Here is a 20,159-nt window from a genome sequence, read left to right on the forward strand (position 1 = left end):
TAATAGCAAATGAAGCAACTGACAAACAACTAATCTCGAGAATATACAAGCAACTCCTACAGCTCAACTCCAGAAAAATAAATGACCCAATCAAAAAATGGGCCAAAGAACTAAATAGACATTTCTCCAAAGAAGACATACAGATGGCTAACAAACACATGAAAGATGCTCAACATCACTCATTATCAGAGAAATGCAAATCAAAACCACTATGAGGTACCATTTCACACCAGTCAGAATGGCTGCGATCCAAAAGTCTACAAGTAATAAATGCTGGAGAGGGTGTGGAGAAAAGGGAACCCTCTTACACTGTTGGTGGGAATGCAAACTAGTTCAGCCACTATGGAGAACAGTGTGGAGATTCCTTAAAAAACTGGAAATAGAACTGCCTTATGATCCAGCAATCCCACTGCTGGGCATACACACTGAGGAAACCAGAAGGGAAAGAGACACGTGTACCCCAATGTTCATCGCAGCACTGTTCATAATAGCCAGGACATGGAAGCAACCTAGATGTCCATCAGCAGATGAATGGATAAGAAAGCTATGGTACATATACACAATGGAGTATTACTCAGCCATTAAAAAGAATACATTTGAATCAGTTCTAATGAGGTGGATGAAACTGGAGCCTATTATACAGAGTGAAGTAAGCCAGAAAGAAAAACACCAATACAGTATACTAACGCATATATATGGAATTTAGAAAGATGGTAACGATAACCCTGTGTACGAGACAGCAAAAGAGACACTGATGTATAGAACAGTCTTATGGACTCTGTGGGAGAGGGAGAGGGTGGGAAGATTTGGGAGAATGGCATTGAAACATGTAAAATATGTATGAACCGAGTTGCCAGTCCAGGTTCGATGCACGATACTGGATGCTTGGGGCTGGTGCACTGGGACAACCCAGAGGGATGGAATGGGGAGGGAGGAGGGAGGAGGGCTCAGGATGGGGAACACATGTATACCTGTGGTGGATTCATTTTGATATTTGGCAAAACTAATACAATTATGTAAAGTTTAAAAATAAAATAAAATTAAAAAAATAAAAAAAATAAAAATTTAAAAAATTAAAAAAAAAAAAAAAAGAATTTAGAGTGAGGAAAAATAGTTTGCCAGAGTAAGAGGAAATATTATTATAACATCAACATCACTAACATTATAATTAGAGGACAACCAAAGAATGTTAAACACTACAACAAACAGAAGAGCTACACTCCAAGCTTATTCTTTAAATGTTACTTAGCACATCCTTTGCATAAATATATAATCTTAATAGTAAGTTCTAAATCTTAACATTTCACATATAAGTATTTAATGCAAAAAAAAATGACAGCATCATTTAACTGTTTAATAGTTCTCCTTTGGTTTAATATCTTTAAAAGGTAGAATCACTTAATCTAATTTAGAGATAATTTTACTACACATACAATTTCCTAGAGTTGCATCTCTGGCTTACTGTGGGTCAGGGACTTTTCTAGGTACTGGAATGAACAGGATATAAAGTTCCTACTCTCAGAGTTTACATTCTAGTGAGGAAGACAAGTAATAAACAAGTAGACAAATCATTACATTTCAGAAAGCATACCATAAAAAAAAAAAAAAAGCGAGAGAGACAAGGAGAAATTAGGGGCAAGGTGATCACTAGTTTGTATAGTATGATCATTGGAGATCTCTCTAAAGAAGCAGACTCTCTGAACCCCTTTTTAAGCAGACACAAATGATGTGTGGGAGCAAGCAGTGCAGAGACCTGAAGGAAGAGCAGTGCATGAACAAGCATTAAGCCCTGGGAATGCACCCAGCATGATCAAAGAATATAGGGAAGCTAGGTACAGCAGAAATGGAGTGAACAGAGACAGGCAGACAAGGACTACATCAAGGAGAACTTTATAGGCCATGGCTAGGAATCTAGATGTTATTTTAACTACAAAAGGAAGTCATTACAATGCATTAAACAGAGGAGTGGCCTACCTGATGAACAGTTAAAAAGACCATTCTAGCTATGAAACACAGAAGAGACTGTAGGAGATCAAGTGAGAAAATAGTTAAGAGACTATTTTAATTACCTACCTAGGAGATGATGGTGGTTTAGACCAGAGTAATAAGACAGAGATGGTAACATCTGATCAGATTAGAAATATATTCAAAAGATAGAACTAGAAAGATTTGCTGATGGTCTGATTATAGGGTATAAACAAAAGAGGCGCAGTTGACACCAAGTTTTTTGGTCTGAGTGACGAGTTAATTGATCCTGCCAATTTACTAAGGGTAAATTCAAAGAAAATGGTGAGGACAGGAATCACAACTTCTATGTTTGAGAAGTCTTTTAGACAACCAAATGAGATGTGGAATAAGCTGATGAACTATGACCCTGTACCTCAAGGAAGGGGTCTGGGCTGAAGATATAAATGTGGAAGTCAATTAACACTTAGTTTTTAAAGTCACAGAAATGGATAAATGTAGATGGAAAAAACTCTTTTAATCTTTACACGAGCCCTGTTGTTCAGTCACTATGTCATGTTCAACTCTTTGTGACCCAATGAACTGCAGAACGCGAGGCTTCTTCTGTCCTCCATTATCTCCCAGAGTTTGCTCAAATTGATGTCCGTTGAGTCACTGATGCTATCTAACCATCTAATCCTCTGCCACCCCCTTCTCCTTTACCTTCAATCTTTCCTAGTAACAGGATCTTTTCCAATGAGTCAGCTCTTCACATTGGGTGGCCAAAATATTGAGCTTCACATGAGCCCTATGAGGCAGCAACTATCAGACATTTTATAGATCAGGTAACAGCCTAAGAGATTAAAACTTATCCAACAACACTCTGCTAATAAGTGTTAATAAGTCAGGGAAAAAAAACACCTAATTAACTATTATATAATGACAATGACCTTCCTCAGCTAGGTTCATAAAAACTAGGTTTTGAACCATAAAACTTGAAATGAATACCGGAGTAAACCTTTTCTCAGTTCTCCCAAGGACAGTACACAACTAGTGACATTCTGGATGCACTGGACAGGAGCTAATGCTTCACATACAATTAATGCTCAAGTGTCCTAGAACATTAGAGTTTAGTTCTCTCATGGAACCACAGTTGAGGAAAAAACTATAGTATACTATTATTCTACTATTATTATTCTATTGGGCTTCCTTGGTGGTTCAGATGGTAAAGAATCTGCCTGCAATGAAGGAGCCCGGAGTTCAATCCCTGGGTCGGGAAGATCCCCTGGAGAAGGAAATGGCAACCCACTCCAGTATTCTTGGCTAGAGAGTTCTATGGACAGAGGAGCCTGACAGGCTACAGTCCATGGCATTGCAAAGAGTTGGGCATGACTGAGCGACTACCACACACTACTAGTAGCAATAGTAGAAATCACTTAAAATGAGAGAAAAAAAATTGGTGAACAACGTAAGTTACCATTCGGTGGTAAACTTTTCATGCCTTCTCTATGTAATCAGTCAAATAAAGTTTTATTTGAGGTTTTTATACCACCAAAGGTGTTTTTAAGACTACACCAGACCTTTACTGATTCTATCAGAACTTAGTATCTACCTTCCTGAGAACATGAGTTCATCAAAAAATCACTAGAATGTAAGCTCCTCTAGTACAAGAATCTTTTTTTCATTAATCTGTTCCAAGCACCTGGAACAATGTCCTTTTTGGGGAAAAAACCTAAATCCCCAGCCTCACTGGGCAAAACAAGTTTCCTTGTAAGATGGGGATGTTTTTCATGTTGTCTTGGTTACTGGCACCACTAAAATCTGACAGGATTATCCTAACCCAGAACTTCAGACTCATGATTTCACCTTCCTTAAGACTGGCCTTCTTTCATATGGAAATAAAACAGGTTCCAGATAAAGCCATTAGTGGTCAAATAACTATCAAACCATAGTGTCAATAGGTCCTGTATGTCCTGTTCAAAATAACTAGCAGACAGTGTGAACCAATAATTAGTATCTCATACATACTCTAGAGGCAACAAAACTCTCCTCACAATTTCAGTTATCCTTTGTTAAACTCCACAAGTATTTCAGAGCAAGGTATTATGAATCAACGCAGCAACTCCATTAAATACAAAAATGAGCATTAAATACTCAAATGAGCAATCCTAGCTAGACCAGGAAACTGCATTCTAGTCAATTTCCCCTGCACAAAATAACTTGCATGTATCAGCAGAATATTAGTGGACAATATATTTCATTTTCAAGCTATAAGAATCTGCCAATGGCAGGCAATAAGTGCCCTTTCACAACAGATTCAGGTCACTGAAATAACTGCAGGGCGCTTTTTAAAATCAGTCGTCTCTGACAGAAAAAAAAAAATAGAAAGCACAATGACATATTCTGTTGGTTAAGGCTGTGGTGAAAACAGGTGCTCTCATACATTACTGAGGAATACAAATTAGTACAATCCTTCTGGAGAAAAATCTAGCAATCTCTAGCAAAATTACATATGTACAGAAACTTTGACCCAGAAATCCCATTTATAAAAATCTACCCTGAAGATATTAATATATCTTTTACACTACAAAAATACATATACACAGGTCATGTACTATAAAATGGTTTATAAATGCAAAATGTAAAAAGCAACCTAAATACTCAAAGAAGAATGACTGAATAACTGAGGACACATCTACACAGGAGAGTACTATACAGCTATTAAAAAAAAAAAAAGAATGGAGAATATCTGAGAATCCCCTGGTGGTCCAGTGGTTAGGACTCAGCACTCTCACTGCTAGGGCCCCAGGTTCAATCCCTGCTCAGGGAATTAAAATCCCATAAGCCACACAGTGCAGTCAAAAATAAATTTTAAAAACTTTAATTAAAAAAATAAGAATGCAGAATATCAAAAGGATCACTTCAAAAGGATGAACTGTTGGAGTGATTACCAGGACACACTCATACACTGAAAAAAGGTGCACAGAATATCTATACCATGCCATTCTTCATATAAGAAAGAAAGGAACTGGAAAACAGTTTGGCAATTCCTCAAAAAGTTATCTTATGAACCAGTAATTCCACTCCCAAATATAAACCCAAAGGAACTGAAAACATATGTCCACATAAAAACTTGTATCTGAATGTTCATAATAGCTAAAAAAAAATGAAAATCAAATGTCTAATAAGTGTGCATGGATGAACAAAGTATGATATATTCATATAATGGAATATTATTCAGTCATAGGAAGGAATGAAGTACTGACACAGCCTACAACATAGATGAACCTAGAAAAGATTACGTTAAGTTAAAGAAGCTAGGCACAAAAGTCCACATATTATATAATTCCACATTTACATGAAATGAACAGAACAGACAAATTCATACAAACAGAAAGTAGACGAATGGTTACTAATGACTGGGGAAAGGGGAACAGGAAGTGACTACTAATGAATACAGGGTTTCGTTTCAGGGTAATGAAAATGTTCTAAATTAGCTAGTGGTAATGGCTGCAAAGCCTTATGAATAGACCGAAAAACAATGATTTTGTACACTTCAAAAAAGGAGGCTTTGTGTTATGTGACTTGTACCTCAATTTAAAAACCTGTACGCAAGGGGAAAAAGAAATGTAAAACACATACACACACACAATCTATTCATTTGTGCAAAAGAGACAATGGAAGGATAAACCAGAAACTAAAAAAACTGGTTACCTAAAGTCATGGAAAGAAAACAGGCGAGGGAAAAGGTGGGGAGAAGAGAATGGGACCAGGGTAGTAGGAGTAAGAAGTGACAATTTTCTAAGTATATTTTAGTAATAGCAATGTCTCATAAACCAAAATAAATAAAAATCAACCAGAACTGGGGGAACCCAAAATAGAATACAAAGAGTAAGAACCTAACTGCATTACAGATGAATAATATAACCACACTAAAGGAAATGAGGAAGAAAAGAATTAACCTAAGTAACTTTGAAAAACAGTATGTTGACAAGATACTAGAAAGTTAAAGACAAGAAAAAAACTTGTATACAAATAGTGCTCTCTAATTGGCAAATGTTCCTCAGAAGGGTGAGCAATTGGTCACTACTTGATGTGCATTCTAAAATTGAACAAATAAACTGGTATACAGTATTACAGATAATGAAAGCCAGGTTTCTCACCATTAGACAAAAAAAAGTTACAAATAAGAAAAGGTTGGAATGAACCTTGTGGTGTTGGGACTGGAATAGAACATGTAACTATGAACTCAAATATGGTTTTAATATATAGAGAAAGACAAATATAGAGATAAACATGTGTGTATCTGTTTGCACATGTGAGCAGGTTAGTATATACATATATTTCCTTGCTCTGTCCTCTGAGGGCCTAGGAGAAATGATACCTTAGTGAACATACCCAGCATTCAGGTCTTGATTTAAATTCTGGTCTCCAATAAAAGGAGTTGATTTCAGGACAGATACAAGGAAAATTACAAGATGAGCACAGACTATAGCCTGTGGTGCCAGAGTATAAGGAAGTACTAAAACAAGGGTGGAGGCCAACTGGAATGAGTTCCTAATGGCCAAAACTGGAAGAATCTGAGCAACAAAATGATGACACTATTGGATTAGAATCTTTAGAATATATATCCATGAAGTCACACTCATCAGAACAGATAATTTAACAAATGAGGAACGGACATCTCTTTCAGGAATGAGGGAAGTACAAAATCACCGGCAGGAAAAATATCACAATAATAACTGCTGCAGACAATATATACCAATGGTTGCTAAAATCAGTGGGAGAAAATTTGAGGAGAAACAGTGTATCACCATAGTCTCAAACTATCTCCCCTAAGATTATGTATCAACTACAAGAAGAAAAGTAACTTTATAGTGGAGAATACAGCAGAGTTCACCTTAAGCAATCAAGGTTAAAATATCACTAGCAATAAGACACATCAACACCATGTACCCTCTAATATCATGCACTGAGGACACATCCCCTCTGTAGTTTTCTTGCAAACATACAGGACCTCAATCTCAACATACAAAAACATGACAAACCCAAAATGAGAAAAATTATATAAAATAATGGGCTAGTACTCATCAGAAGTGTCAAGGTCATGAAAGAAAAGGAAAAACAGAGGAACTGTCACAGATTGGAGGAGATGAGACGAGAAAGATGTAACAACTAAATGAAATGTGGGATCCTGGATTAGATCCTGGAAGAGAAAAAAAAAAAAATACACTGGGAAAAAAACAGGTGACATTCAAATAAAGTCTGTAGTTTAATTAATAATATTTCACCAATGCGAATTTCCTGGGTTTGATCATTGTTATGTAAGTCCTCAACAGTAGAGGATGCTATGTGAAGGGAATCTGGAACTTTTTGTACTATCTTTGCAACATTTCTATAAGTCTAACATTATTTCAAAATAAAGTTAAAAATAAATGTGATGTGTGTGTGTGTGTGTGTGTTTAGTCATGTCTGACTCTTTACAACCCCACTGACTACAGAGCCCACAGACTGTAGCCCACTAGGCTCCTCTGTCCATGGGATTTTCCAGGCAAGAATACTGGACTGGAGTGCCAGTTCCTCCTCCAGGAGATCTTCCTGACCCAGAGATCAAACCTGTGTCTCCTTTGTCTTCTGCAATGGCAGGCAGGTTCTTTATCACTGAGCCACTTGGGAATCTCAAAAGCTAAAAATAAATAAAGTCCATCAATTGTCATTTTATGCAACTGTCTTAATTCCTTGTTCAGGGATCTCACCTGGAATTTAACATTCCCATTAATTTAAAGGGTCCAGTAAGTGACAGCAGAAGAAACTAAAATCATAAAAATCAGATCTAGCATCTAAAAAGTAAATTACCTACTTTATGTTTTTTTACACCTTCTACATTTTTTAGTCAAAAAAAAATCTGCTGCTGTTGCAACTTTACTGGCTTTGCAAACTCCTTTTAAAATGACCAATTTCTACATTTTTAGTATCATGATAATCTGCAGTGTGTACCCATAATACACAATAGTTTTATTTTCATAGAAAATTATCAATAGATTATAGTAAGTTTGTTACTTATTATTACACAGTTGTCCAACCACAAAATACAAGCTTTTTTTCACAAGTTAATTTGCTTTTATCCTAATATAAACTTTTCTCCACATCCTAAACCACAAAGTCATCAATTTTGTTATTTTAAGTTCTGAAAATCTGTATTTTAAAAAATCAGCTGTTCAATGTATGTAGTCTTTTTTAAAAAATTTCAGATATTGAGTAATTTAGTCTTTTTCTAGGAAAAAATGCTTAGGACATTAGAATGCCATTGTATTTATTATTTGCATCCTCTACTAACCAAACCAGCCTAATCAAGTCTTCTGAAATTGCTTCAATCAAATATTTTCATATATTTATATAATATTAACAAAGAAGTTAAGTGACGTGTTAACACTTGCTTTCTCCTCCACACACCACCAGGATGGCTGCATTGGGAATGGAATACATGACCAGCAAATGAATGGGTAAGTGTCACATGCAAACAGCATAACTAGAAATTTAAGAAGCAAAGTGATAAGAACCTTAGGGAAAGCAAAATTCATAAAAAGTTTAGAATTATAAGAGGCCTTAATAGGTCACTTAATCCATTCCAATGACAACCCCAAATAGATGACAATCTATCCTACTTGTAAAAGCTTCCAGTTTCAACATCCCTAAATGTCTCCTTCTGCCATATACAACCATCACGTGACTTGAGGGAATTATTACAAGACTATTCTTTGCTCCACCTAATGCTTTCTTTCCTCAAATAATATAACAATACATTTTAATTCACTTCCAAGATTTACCAACGTGTACAGGTACTTAATACATGTGTGTGTATATACACACACATATATGCATACAGACACCTAGGATACTCAATTTTGCTTGCATAAATACTAAAATCTACATAGTCAAAGGCACATGTCCAACACATTCCAATCACAAAAGCACTATGAAACATAAAATGTCACCCAATGATTTTGGTCTAAAAATAACCAATGGAAGTCAATTTTATAAAACCTTATGATAAATAGGTTTCTTCCCACCATGAATAATAAAAGTTTATTTGCTTTTCACAAACACTACTCCTTTACAGCACCGTCACCACAGGCATGATTGTAACAACACATATGTACTAGATCAAGTTGATAATAATTTTTAATGTTTTATTTTTCAAAAGCATTTAGCGAACAATCATTTTGGAAGAGGGCCCAGTGAAAGAGATAGTGATGATACAGTACAGCCAGTGCTAATGAAGAAATAGCCAGTTTTAATCAAGCAAGCCTAAGAAGTGACTCAAATAAAACAAAACAGTTTTGTCAAGTCCCAATCAAGGATGAGCCAAACACTATTTGCAAAAATTAAAGTGTCTGTTAGGAAACAAACCAGAATGTTAAGCTTGACATGCTACCTCTGGAAATGGAACTACAAGGATAGGTTAGTTTGCTCAGATTTGGTATTCCCTGTTATCCTGAGTATCCTTATTTTCTACAGTATAACAGAAATCGTTTTTCAATTAAGGCAAAGTCCGTCCCTGTGTTTTACAGCTCTCTACGATGCATAGCATGTCTTTTACATAACCCACTGGGAGAGGTGGGAGGTGGTATCAGCTCTGGTCCTTCTCGTGTCTCCCATGAACCTGCCACCCATCACAAAAAAGGTTTCACCATGTTCTTTGAGACAGCTCCTGTCATCATCCTCCTCATCTCACCCCAGAGACTTAACAATGCATCTCTTCTCCTCTCCCTGTAGCAGAAGCTTTATAAATTATGAGGCGGAAGATTCGGAGAAAGATTTACCAGATGATGAGCCTTCCCCACCCAAAAGGCATAGAAAAGGGTTGAAAGGCACGTCGTCCCAACCTCCACCCCTCAAAAGGGAGAAGATAACGGTGAGCACCGGGGTCGCGGCTCTCCTCGGATCCCGAGAAGGAGTCGGGCCGCCACTCCACCCCAGCCCACCGCCCGCCCCGGTCCAAGCCCTGGCCGGGGGCGGGGCTCTCGTTAGCGGATAAAGGGGTGGGGAAGGTGGTCAGCGATGCGACCACCGAGGGCCGAGGGACAGGTAGCAAGCCGCTGGAGGGGCGGGTCCCTCCGCCCTCTGGGGTCGGCGGCTCGGCTTCTAACGCGGCTCTGCAGGCGCCTGGGAGGCAAGAGGCCTCAGGAGGCAGGGGAGCCGCACCGCGCCAGGAGAGTTTCCTCAGGCCTCCGCTGGCCGCCCACCCGGGACCCCGGCGGCCCCTCTCGGCGGTGGCTCCCGAACGGCTCCGGCCGGCCATGCCGGGCCGGCGGGACGCATGCACAGGCGGCCAGGAGAGCAGAAAGGAGGCGTTACCATACGCGGCTCCAGAGCTGACGGGGGTGGGACAGAGCTCCGGCGACCCGCGGCAGCTGCTGCGGTGGCCGCGTCCTTTATTTTTGCTGCAGCAGCGGCGACTTGTCAAAGGGAAAGACGTAAGAGGCGGCGGCAGCGGCGGCAGGCGGGTCTCGCGGGACTTGGGCGGAACTCTCGCGCAGTTTGGAGCCCTCGCCCCGCCCACCAGGCCCAGCGCGGGAGGCGAGAGCGACTGGGGGAGGAGCGCACGGGCGAGGTTGCTGGAGGACGGCAAAAGGGACGGGGATTTAATGGATGGGGGTGGGGAGCTTAGCTTCTGGGAACACCCCGCCGCGGCGCAGCTCTCACCTTTCAGCCTTCGCGGAGTCTGCACTCCTCGGATTCCGCCTACGAACACAGTTAGGAGCGTTTCATAAAGGGCGATGAGGAGTACGGGGGTGACCAGCGCTCCCCCTTTTCCTCGTGGTGGGCGTGGAAGACCCCACCGCCCCTCCACCTGGTGCTGCGGGATGGAGGAACGCCGGGAAAAACTGGCTGCAGGGGCTGGGCGGCCACACCCCTTTATCTCGGACCCGCGCGACGCGCTCAGTGTGCTTTATCTCCCACGACAACCAGCTCAAGACTTCTGGCCGGTCAGGTTCTGTCACGTGAAAGCGTTTCACTTGACTGAGTTCTAGCTTATTATTCGTGTCTTTGCGCTGCTGGAATGCCAAAACCCCGCAGTCGCTGGGGCCTGCGAGGACTCTTTTTTTTTTTTTTTTTTCTCCTGAGCAACACGGGTAAATTATGACCTTGATCTCGACCTCTACAATGAAGTCTTCTGAGTGAAGGGTCCGTGACTGGCTTAGTCATCACTATGTCCCCCAGCACCTAACACCGGTCCAGGTGCTCATTAAATTGTCGAATGACAATACCTGGCCGCTTCTTCCTTCTGTACCTGTTCTTACTCCAAGACTGCATTTTTAGTCATCATCCTGGTATCCTTCGTTGGAAATTTTCTAACAAGCACCAATATGTGTCACTGACTGAGATCATGGAGCCGATCTTTGCCCTCACAGTCTAACTGGGGACATATGAGGAATGTACAACATACAGGCCATGTAGGTGTCACTAATGTAAAAAAATTGTGGTATAGGCAGAAAAGGGAGTGCTTGTCCCATGGATATATGGGAAGCAGTTTAGCCCAAGAGTCACTTAACTGTCAAATAATTTATCTCAGTGTCAGACATAGGTGAGAGGGAATTCTGGAGTCCCACTCACCAGGTATGTGACTTTGGACAAGTTGCTTGAGCTCTGAACCTCAGAGGGCCTTTATCTGTTAACTCATAATGTTAGTTCTTATTATCACAGGGTGTCTGTGAAGAATAAAATGTATATAAATCTCTTGACATTAATTAATCATTAAATGCTAAGCCTTATTGTGTGTATAACTTATAAGTTTCTATCTGTGAAATGTATGACTATTTCTGGTAAACTAGATGTGAGGGACTGGGTATCTGTGAAGTGATGTCATTGTTACCAGTGCTTTATGATCTGGGTATTGTGTGTAAAGCTGAAACAAGATTAACAAGTTCCCTTGCCAGCCTCATGTTAGCTTGTTGATGATGTAGGCATCAGTGCCACTCGAAGCATCCCATGACATTCCATTTTTCTTGGATTTGTAAAACTTCACTAGAACGCCACTTATTTTAAAGGCAAATTGAGACATTCCCTCCTTTGCCCTCTCCTTAGCTTCCCCCCTCAGGACAGTGTGGAAAGGAGAAAGGGATACAATTGACTCCAATTGCATACAATTATGAAATACAAATAATATCAGCAAGTAAGCCCTGAATTCCTTCCACCCTCACCTTCATCACTCCCCCCCCTTTCTTGGCCACTCTTAAATAATCAAATCAACATCTGCTAGGGACTTCGCCAGTGATCCAGTGGCAGGGGGCCTGGGTTCGATCACTGGTCAAGGAACTAGACTAAAAATTTTTCATGCCAGAACTAAAAGATCCCATATACCGCAGTGAAGATCAAAGATCTGATGTGCCACAACTAAGACGCGGTGCAGCCAAATAAATATTTTTTAGAAACAGCAACAAAGAAAAATATCTACTGAAGTCTCATAATCAGCATCATACTCCAAATTCTACCAGTTGATTTTATTCAAATTTCCCCTGGAGAAAAATGTTGCTGATGAGGGGGTGGGGTCATGGGGAGTTGGTGGAAATAAAGGGAACCGAAAACCAAGGCCTCATCTTTGTAGGCTCCTGCCTGATCTTGGAGCTATACACTCTGACCACCACAACCAGCTACATCTTTTCTCACACACACGTCATCCCCATCTCATACCACATACTCCACAACCCTACAACTCAACCAGGAGGTCCCAGATAGAGGAAGTGGAAAATCAACAGAAAAATACATTTTTTTCATCTTTCATCTGTATATGGGGAATATGATACGAAGAGCTGACTCATTTGAAAAGACCCTGATGCTGGGAAAGATTGAGGGCAGGAGGAGAAGGGGACGACAGAGGATGAGATGGTTGGATGGCATCACTGACTCAATGGACATGAGTTTGGGTAAACTCTGGGAGTTGGTGATGGACAGGGAGGCCTGGCGTGCTACGGTTCATGGGGTCGCAAAGAGTCGGACACGACTGAGCAACTGAACTGAACTGAAATAAAAAGTGGAGCTAAGTCACAGGTGAAAGCAACCAACAGGAGGCAGAACAGGGAGAAAGTTGAAAGGATTCAGGGGGTAAGTTTGTTTTGGGCTCCAGAGCAGGAATCCACAATCGTGAGTCCTGGTGACTCCTGAAATTGCAGCTTATCTGCCCTCAGTTTACACAGCCTTTCTGAATCTCCTCTAACATCTGTAAATAGGGCCAATAATGGATATCTTACCTGCCTTGGGTATCATGGGAGTCGAATAACACAGGAAAGTACTTGTAAGCCTAAAACTCTGCAGATATGATGCATTATTTTCATTCGTTCATTTAACAGATCTTTGTTGAATGCCTATCATAAATTAGGCACTTGTGCAAGACTCAGAATATACTAAGTTGAGCAAGCTTTAATACCTACCTTCAGTGAGCTTATGGTGTAATGGGAGGGGGAAGGGAAGAGAGTTGATTAGTATAATACAGTGTGAGGAGACTGCAAGTGACAAGGGTATGGGGGGAAGGATTGAGTGAGAGGAAGGACAGGGCTGAAACACATCCTGGAGAAGGTTTTTTAAGCCTAGCACACATCTTGAGAATCCAGCCCATTTCCTAAAGAGCAATTCGTAAATCAACTCCAAAATAACTTCAAGAAATTGCTCTGTTGTGGGTTGTGAATTTTGCTTTGTTCTAATAAAACTCACAGCTCCTAAACAATTAGAAAAGAGCCTTTGATGTGGAGTCATTGTATATACCCATTAGTTTTGAAGAAAGATGGAATTAATGGAGGGAAAAATCAGTGGTATCTTCATTAGAAACATTTTGTTCTTACAGCTTCTGTTTAAATACCAAAGAAGGAGAATACATTCCCCTTCACGTACTTGGTCTCCAGGAGTTTCCTTCAGCCAGTCTTTCTGATCCAAGCAATACTGCCTATCAGAGAAGCTTTTCCAAAATGTGAAAACAATACCTTATTTGTATGTGTTTCTGTATATTCCACTTTTTTTTTTTTTTACAAAAAGACTGAGATAGATATCAGCACTATCCTTAAGCATGTTCCAAGAGAGTGTATATATTATTCAATTATTTCTCACATTTATTGGTGCCTGCTGTGTATAAGACTTCATGCTGAAACTATAGGCTGTATGAAGCAGGTCCATGCCATTTGGGTCCTGAAAAGTGAAAATGGAGATAAATGTCCATGAAAAGATAGCTGAACTACCAACAATGTGGATTCCACTCCCCTGTATTTTTTGTTGGTGGAATGAGCAAAATTGTAAAGTTAAGACACCCAATTTCTGAAACTCATTTACCTTACCACTCCACAAGAGAAGCAGGATCCAAAGGAAGGGTGAGATATTTATTGCAAGTTGATATTTATAGATGTATGATAGATATTTTAGTAGGTCCTCTGGAATACATCATTCTTTAAACAGTATAACCCATTGCAACTTTCTCTGGGTACTCATAAAATTGGAAACTGACCAAACCCAAGGACTAATTAAATTATTCTGGAAGACAGAGACTTGCATGGAACAAACAAAATCAGCAATCAATAAAAAGCAGTATGATTTGAGCTAAAAGATTGTGCAGAAAATAAATAGTCTCAAAAAAGAGATTTCTAGACAGAACTTCACCTTGGAGCTGATAGCTAAATAGAAAAAGTTACATATTCTGATAATAATGTATTCTCAAAATACCAACCTCCAGGTCACAAAAGTTGCCTAGAATTTTTGTTAAGTGTATCTACTGAGAACACACTCCGTATGTATTTTCTCCCACTCGGTACATCTTTTCTCCCTAATGAATTATTGATCTGTCAAAGAGGTTTCAAGGGAAGCAGCGATACTAAAAATAGGGCCACAAGTTTGACAGGTAGTTCTTTTGGAAATGGAGTCCCTTGTCATTGAATGCAAACTTTACAGAGTTCCCACTAGAAATTCACATTCTAAGTGAAATTTCACCTAAAGCAGGACCATCCATTATCTCACCAGTATTCACTGCCCTCATTAGTTCCTTAAGGCCATAATTCAGTTACCATTTTTAGGTAAATTAGCTTATTTTTACAAGAGCTTGTGAGTGTTGTTTCATCGAAACACAACTGTCTGAGGCAGACAGTTTTTCTCACTCAGCAGCAGGGAATGGAACATTTATCCTGAGGAAAGAAAATGAAGCTACAGGGGGGAAAGGGTGCCTCCACTGAGAAGGGAAAAAGTATATAGTGCTGCCCATACCAGACACTATGGTAGCACAGTGGGAATAAGATGAACAAGGCATATCTTTGTTCTAGAAAGAAAGTAGTAGAGGGGAAGTATATACAAATAATTGTAACACAAGTTATTAATAGAAAGTTCTGAATACTATAAAAGAAAGTGACAGAAACTTGCTGCCTGAACTTGTTTGGCAAAGAAAAGGAGAAGAATTAGCTTAATGAATCCAAAAAAATGTCAACAGTCAAAATCAGGTGGTGGGGGACAGTAAACCGAGGCTTCAGGAACTTGTAGAACCAAGAACTTCAGCACCACCAGAATTCCCTTGCTGCATCTTTGCTTCCCTTGTTGCATTGGCTTCAGTTTCTTTCAAGACTGACTTTCTTCATATATCAGAAAATACAGCACCCCCAAGTTTTCCACCTTACTATTTCCACCATTAGAAAGGGACTATCATTCTTAATTCAAGTTTGAAATTAAGAGAGAAAACGTGCTGATTGGCCAGGCTAGGATCAGTGCCCTTCCCTAGGACAATCCCAGGGGGCCAAGAGGAAGTACAGGGTAGGACATAGATATACATCTTAGTATTCGCTAATGGTTTGAGAAGTGGGAGATGTGTGTTTAAAAGCAGCTGAGTCTTGTAAGGCTATACTCTGGGAACTGGAAGGTCTGAAGTTAGCATCTATACAAGGAGCAGATCAGGAGATCAGGAAGGGAAGAACTGTTTTGGCCCAAAATCATGGCGAACCTTCACTGGACTGTCAGGCTAACACAGGGTTGAAACTTTGGTCCTTGTTCCAATTGATTAGTGCTTTGTTATTTCAATCAAGATGCTGTAAAACAGAGTGGATCTCTCACATTGACTTCGTATGTCACATAGTGAGATTTGGGATCGTTCTTCAGCTGGGTGACTTTAGGTGAATATCTTAACCAACCTGAGCCTGAATTTCTTCACTGAAAATAATAGTATAAGGACAGCTAACATCTATTGAGGGAAGGCCCTGGTGGTTCAGTGGTAAAATATCCAAGTGCCAATGCAGGAGATGTGGGTTCGATCCCTAGGTTGGGAAGATCCTCTGGAGAAGGAAAATGCAACCCACTTCAGTATTTTTGCCTGGAAAATCCCATGGATGAGTTGCCTGGCAGGCTATATATAGTCCATGGGGTCACAAGAATCTGACTTGACTTAGGAACTAAACCAACACCAGCATCATTTATTGAATCTAAGTGTTCTAAGCACTTTTCAAACACGATCTCATCTAATCCTCAGAACAACCCTAAAGGGCTCTATAAATATGTGATAGAAATCCCCACTCACAGGATTATTGTAAAGATTAAAGAAACCATGTAAGTTGCAGAGCCCATTTGCCTGGCACACAGCCAGTACTCAATAAATCATTATTTTTAACTATCTGTTTCCCAGAAAAGGAAACTCTCCTCATTTCCTGATTGCCTTGGGCACCAAAAGCTGATATTTTGAGAAAACAGAAAACAAACTAAGGGAAGAACTCTATGACCCCTTATCTCTGACATAGAGAGGGTTAGTTAGGCTTGACTTAATGGGGCTAAAATAGGCCAGGAAGAGAAACATTATAGAATACTAGAAAGTAGGATATTGAGAAATGTCGTTGTGGAATACCAACTGAAAGGACTGGGCTAATCTTCTCTTTCTTTCTATTTAAAAGGATAAAATTTCCCCTCTAAAGTTTCATCTATATTGCTGATCTAAAGAGCCATTTGAAGTTTCTCTTCTCTTTGTCCTGAATGTTGTCAAATGACTGGGATTATTCAACTAAAGGAAGAAACTAATATTCACTGAGAAAAACCAATGTGCTTGGGCTCTCTACTGAGCTCTTTAGATACATTAATATCTTTTACTTCCACCACCATCCAGTAAGGCGAGTATTTTCTCTGCATTATATAGATAAGGAAACTGAGGCTTACACTTTAGAAGTGACTTGGTGCAGGTCACCAGCTGGAATACAAACACAGTTCTGTCTGACATCAAAGCCTAGAATACAAAATAGTAAGTCCCAGGACTTCCCTGGTGATCCAGTGGCTAAAACTCCATAATCCCAATGCAGGGCATCCAGGTTCAATCCCTGATCAGGGACCTAGATTACACATGCTGCAATTAAATCCCAGTGCAGCCAAATATAAATAAATAAATAAAATAGTAAGTCCCACTTTCTTGCCAGAGAGAGATGTTCTAGGCATGGATACTGCCAAAACCTGAGAAAAAATGGTGAAATAATAGATACTTCTCAACTTCTCCTTCCCCTACCCTTTCTCCCATGGCCATCTTCCTCTTATTTTTGACAACACCTAGGCTCCAGGCTGTCTCCTCATCAAAATGTATTGTATCTGTCCTTTCCTACACTTTACCATAGCAGTATTGTGTCCTAAAGTGTGCTCATCTCTCTAGTTAACACATCTGCATTCTAAATTGGGCTTTCTGGGAGTTTGGCAGTAATATTAAGAAATAATTTTTTTGAAAAAGAGAGAGAAATCAAATGATGGAAATTTCAGAAACTGGAAGAGGAGACTGGATCAGACCAGACAAGTAGGCCTCTGAGAGCTCCCCAGGTTGTGCTACATAACTCTTCACCCCACCTCACACCCCAGCTGTGAGTTCCCTGAAAGCTGAGCCTGGGGCTGTCATGTGCAGTGCCTGAAAGTCAATAAATACATAATGAATGAATAAATGAAAGATACTTGAAACACATGACTTCCCCTTACTTCAGACCAACCCAATGAACGTGCCAGCCGTTTGGGTGACAGGATCTTTATCCTCCTTTGGCAGAAGATTCCTTCCCATCTCCTCCCTCAGTGAGCTTTGCCAACTTCAGATGGGACTACAATGAAACATGTCTTAGAGAATGACAATGGGCCCCACCGTTATGAAATATGGAATAAAGCTTTCAAAAGCACAAAGAGAATGAAGAACAGGTTTGCCTGTGTGTGGCAGTGAATGTGAGTTACTGCAGACAGTTGAAACCAACACCAAAAATCCAACAGGATCATCAGTTTCTTGAGAAATATTCAACAAAGACTAGTCAAGATACTTTTGACTTGCGGATGGACTCCTGGTTGCAAACCAAAGCAGTAGAAATAAAAAGGGACTTTACTGATTCATATAACTGAAGATTTCATGGGTATATCAATCTTAAGGAATGGCTGGACGCAGGTAATCAAAAAAATCATTATGCAATTCAGTCTCACATTCCATCTCAAGACCCTGCATTCTTCCAGGGTGGCTTCATTCCCAAAGTAGCTCTCTGCATATGGAAAGAATCATGACACCTAATAGCCCCAGAAATAGTAGGGACCTAACAGAAGCAGAAGATATTAAGAAGAGGTAGCAAGAATACACAGGAGAACTGTACAAAAAAAGATCTTCATGACCAAGATGATCATGATGGTGTGATCACTCACCTAGAGCCAGACATCCTGGAATGTGAAGTCAAGTGGGCCTTAGGAAGCATCACTACGAACAAAGCTAGTGGAGGTGATGGAATTCCAGTTGAGCTATTTCAAATCCTGAAAGATGATGCTGTGAATGTGCTGCACTCAATATGCCAGCACATTTGGAAAACTCAGCAGTGGCCACAGGGCTTGAAAATGTCAATTTTCATTCCAATCCCAAAGAAAGGCAATGCCAAAGAATGCTCAAACTACCGCACAATTGTACTCATCTCACACGCTAGTAAAGGAATGCTCAAAATTCTCCAAGCCAGGCTTTAGCAATACGTGAACCGTGAACTTCCTGATGTTCAAGCTGGTTTTAGAAAAGGCGGAGGAACCAGAGATCAAATTGCCAACATCCGCTGGATCATGGAAAAAGCAAGAGAGTTCCAGAAAAACATCTATTTCTGCTTTATTGACTATGCCAAAGCCTTTGACTGTGTGGACCACAACAAACTGTTGAAAAATCTGAAAGAGATGGGAATACCAGACCACCTGACCTGCCTCTTGAGAAACCTGTATGCAGGTCAGGAAGCAACAGTTAGGACTAGACATGGAACAACAGACTGGTTCCAAATAGGAAAAGGAGTACGTCAAGGCTGCATATTGTCACCCTGCTTATTTAACTTATATGCAGAGCACATCATGAGAAATGCTCCGCTGGAGGGAGCATAAGCTGGAATCAAGATTGCCAGGGAAAATATCAATAACCTCAGATATGCAGATGATACCACCCTCATGGGCAGAAAGTGAAGAAGAACTAAAGAGCCTCTTGATGAAAATGAAAGAGGAGAGTGAAAAAGTTGGCTTAAAACTCAACATTCAGAAGACTAAGATCATGGCATCTGGTCCCATCACTTCATGGCAAATAGATGGGGAAACAGTGAAAACAGTGTCAGACTTTATTTTTCTGGGCTCCAAAATCTGCCGATGGTGATTGCAGCCATGAAATGAAAAGACGCTTACTCCTTGGAAGGAAAGTTATGACCAACCTAGATATCATATTCAAAAGCAGAGATATTACTTTGCCAACAAAGGTCCATCTAGTCAAGGCTATGGTTTTTCCAGTAGTCATGTATGGATGTGAGAGTTGGACTATAAAGAAAGCTAAGCGCCAAAGAACTGATGCTTTTGAACTGTGGTGTTGGAGAAGACTCTTGAGAGTCCCTTGGACTGCAAGGAGATCCAACCAGTCCATCCTAAAGGAGATCAGTCCTGGGTGTTCATTGAAAGGACTGATGTTGAAGCTGAAACTACAATCCTTTGGCCACCTCATGCGAAGAGCTGACTCATTTTAGAAGACCCTGATGCTGGGAAAGATTGAGAGCAGGAGGAGAAAGGGACGACAGAGGATGAGATGGTTGGATGGCATCACCGACTCGATGGACATGGGTTTGGGTGAACTTCAGGAGTTGGTGATGGACAGGGAGGCCTGGTGTGCTACAGTTCATGGGGTCGCAAAGAGTTGGACACGACTGAGCTACTGAACTGAACTGAACTGAACATCTATAGAATTCTATGTTGTTCTTAGA

General features: G+C 40.3%; 1 protein-coding gene and 1 non-coding gene across 19 annotated transcripts in view; one reads left to right on the forward strand and one right to left on the reverse strand.

The window, feature by feature from the left end:
* HERC1 (HECT and RLD domain containing E3 ubiquitin protein ligase family member 1) overlaps nucleotides 1-20,159 on the reverse strand; it is a 237,851-nt gene that overhangs the window by 202,854 nt on the left and 14,838 nt on the right. For 11 of the 18 annotated variants that reach the window (XM_044925098.2, XM_044925100.2, XM_025295747.3 and 8 more), the window contains exon 1: nucleotides 10,303-10,451. The exons of 1 other annotated variant lie outside the window; for it this stretch is intronic. The gene's annotated coding sequence lies outside the window, so the exon portion shown is untranslated. Of the gene's footprint in view, nucleotides 1-10,302; nucleotides 10,457-10,650; nucleotides 10,957-20,159 lie in introns of those variants that run through there. 6 more of the 18 variants (XM_044925099.2, XM_044925102.2, XM_044925101.2 and 3 more) reach the window with 4 other exon arrangements.
* TRNAE-CUC lies at nucleotides 4,701-4,774 on the forward strand. The gene has a single exon. It is a non-coding gene; the product is annotated as a tRNA-Glu (tRNA).

The sequence above is a fragment of the Bubalus bubalis genome, chromosome 11 (genome assembly GCF_019923935.1).
Source record: "Bubalus bubalis isolate 160015118507 breed Murrah chromosome 11, NDDB_SH_1, whole genome shotgun sequence".
Taxonomy (NCBI): Eukaryota; Metazoa; Chordata; class Mammalia; order Artiodactyla; family Bovidae; genus Bubalus; species Bubalus bubalis.